This window comes from Prosopis cineraria, unplaced genomic scaffold, assembly GCF_029017545.1.
Source record: "Prosopis cineraria cultivar Desert tree isolate PC_DT_omini unplaced genomic scaffold, ASM2901754v1 PC621, whole genome shotgun sequence".
In the NCBI taxonomy this organism is placed as follows: Eukaryota; Viridiplantae; Streptophyta; class Magnoliopsida; order Fabales; family Fabaceae; genus Prosopis; species Prosopis cineraria.
In genome coordinates, this window is record NW_026555946.1 from 12,501 (window position 1) to 15,000 (window position 2,500).

Genomic DNA, 2,500 nt, shown 5'->3' on the forward strand with positions numbered 1-2,500 from the left:
AAAAATCGCGCGAATCGGAGGTCTCTAGGTCCCTCAAAAGGGGCGTTGTCGTTTGAGCGAAAAGTATGTCTGTTCGTGCCAGAGTGGAAAAAGCCCATATTGCTCTTTAGGGGGGGGCACCCAGCCCCGGGGGGGTCCCACCCTACTTTTTTGTGGACCCTCAAGAACCACGCGCGCGCGCTCAGCGCTCAGCGCTTAAGCGCTTTAGCGCGTTGCGCGATGCGCGTTTAAATATATAATGGAGGTCCGGGCAAAGCTTGGGCAAAACCCCGGGCAAGCGTGTGGCAAATGTTGGCATGGTCCGGGCAAGCGCGTGGCATGGTCCGGGCGAGCATGTGGCAAGGTCCGGGGGAGCTCGGGCTCAGCCTCGGGCAAGCGTTGGCAAGGTCCGGGCAACGCCCGCGGCCTGTGTTGGGAAGGTCGTCGTAACTGTTGGCAAGCCCCGGGCAATGCCCGCGGCCAGTGTTGGCAAGGTCCGGGAAAGAGTTGGAAGGTCCGGGCAAAGCCCGTGGCCAGTGTTGGCATGGGGTCGAAGGTCTGGGAAAGCTAGGGGATAACCCCGGGCAAGCGTTTGGCAAGGTCCGGGCAAAGCCCGTGGCCGGTGTTGGAAAGGTACGGGCAAGGGTTGGAAGGTCCGGGAGAGCTCGGGCCAAACCCCGGGCTAGCGCTGGCAAAGGTCCGGGAGAGAGTTGGAAGGTCCGGGCAAAGCCCGTGGCCTGTGTTGGGAAGGTCGTCGCAATTGTTGGCAAGCCCCGGGCGACGGCCGCGGCCAGTGTTGTCATGGTCCGGGCGAGCGTGTGGCAAGGTCCGGGCAAAGCCCGTGGCCGGTGTTGGCATGGTACGGGCATGGGGTGGAAGGTCTGGGAAAGCTAGGGGATAACCCCGGGCAAGCGTTGGCAAGGTCCGGGCAAAGCCCGTGGCCGGTGTTGGCAAGGTACGGGCAAGGGTTGTAAGGTCCGGGAGAGCTGGGGCCAAACCCCGGGCTGGCGCTGGCAAGGTCCGGGCAAAGCCCGTGGCCTGTGTTGGGAAGGTCGTCGCAATTGTTGGCAAGCCCGGGCGACGGCCGCGGCCAGTTTTGGCATGGTCCGGGCGAGCGTGTGGCAAGGTCCGGGCAAAGCCCGTGGCCGGTGCTGGCATGGTACGGGCATGGGGTGGAAGGTCTGGGAAAGCTAGGGGATAACCCCGGGCAAGCGTTGGCAAGGTACGGGCAAGGGTTGGAAGGTCCGGGAGAGCTCGGGCAAACCCCGGGCTAGCGTTGGCAAGGCCCGGGCAAAGCCCGTGGCCTGTGTTGTCAAGGTCATCGCAACTGTTGGCAAGGCACGGGAAAAGCTCGGGCAAAACCTCGAGCAAGCGTGTGGCAAATGCTGGCATGGCCCGGCCAAGGAGGTGCAAGGTCCGGCACGTCCAAGGCAAGTGCGGGCACGTCCGGACCTGCCACGGGCAAGTCCGGGCACGTCCTGGTACGTCCGGCCCCGCCACGGGCAAGTCCCGGCACGTCCAGGGCAAGTCCAGGCACGTCCTGGTGCGTCCGTGGCAGGTCCAGGCACGTCCCGGCACGTCCAGGGCAAGTCCCGGCACGTCCGGGGCAAGTCCTGGCACGGCCTGGTGCGTCCGGACCTGCCACGGGCAAGTCCTGGCACGTCCGGGGCAAGTCCTGGCACGTCCTGGTGCGTCCCGGGCAAGTCCTGGCACGTCCAGACCTGCCACGGGCAAGTCCAGGCGCGTCCCGGCACGTCCTGGCACGTCCAGACCTGCCACGGGCAAGTCCTGGCACGTCCAGACCTGCCACGGGCAAGTCCTGGCGGTGCAAAAAGAGTCCTACCCGTACCAAAATGAAATCTACTCGTTACATTTGTGATTTCTTGGTTTTATTAACTCAAACTCATCCCCCTTGACATGTTTGGGGGTCCGGCTGCCGGAGCCGCCGCCCGTGGCGGCCCGTGGAGGCCGCACTCTTCGGAGCAATCAAAAAATCCTAGAAAATTCTGTGGGTGTCCAAAAATTATGAAACTTGGCAGTTTTCATCCTCATATCATGCCTAAGAAGCCTGCAAAAAATCGCGCGAATCGGAGGTCTCTAGGTCCCTCAAAAGGGGCGTTGTCGTTTGAGCGAAAAGTATGTCTGTTCGTGCCAGAGTGGAAAAAGCCCATATTGCTCTATAGGGGGGGAGCTCCAACCCCCCCCTCCCCAGCCAGGTGGGGCCCGACCTGGCAGCGTGGGTCCCCCATGTATTGATGGGACCCCGGACCCACGCGACCGGCAGGCGGCCGGTGGCAACCGCCGGCGGCGGCCGGCGGCGGCCCTCCGGCGACTTTTCCGGCGAACCCTCAAAATCGAACGTGACGCTCGGCGGGTTGTGTGTGTGTGTTCGAGGGTTCGTTGGCGGGTCGTTTGGAGGGCATTTAGCGCGCGCACGGTCCCTTGGCTTCTTCCGGCGAACCCTTTTATCGATGGTTGGCTTTCTTTCAGGGGTTCGTCGGTTGCTGTTGGGGGGCCGCAA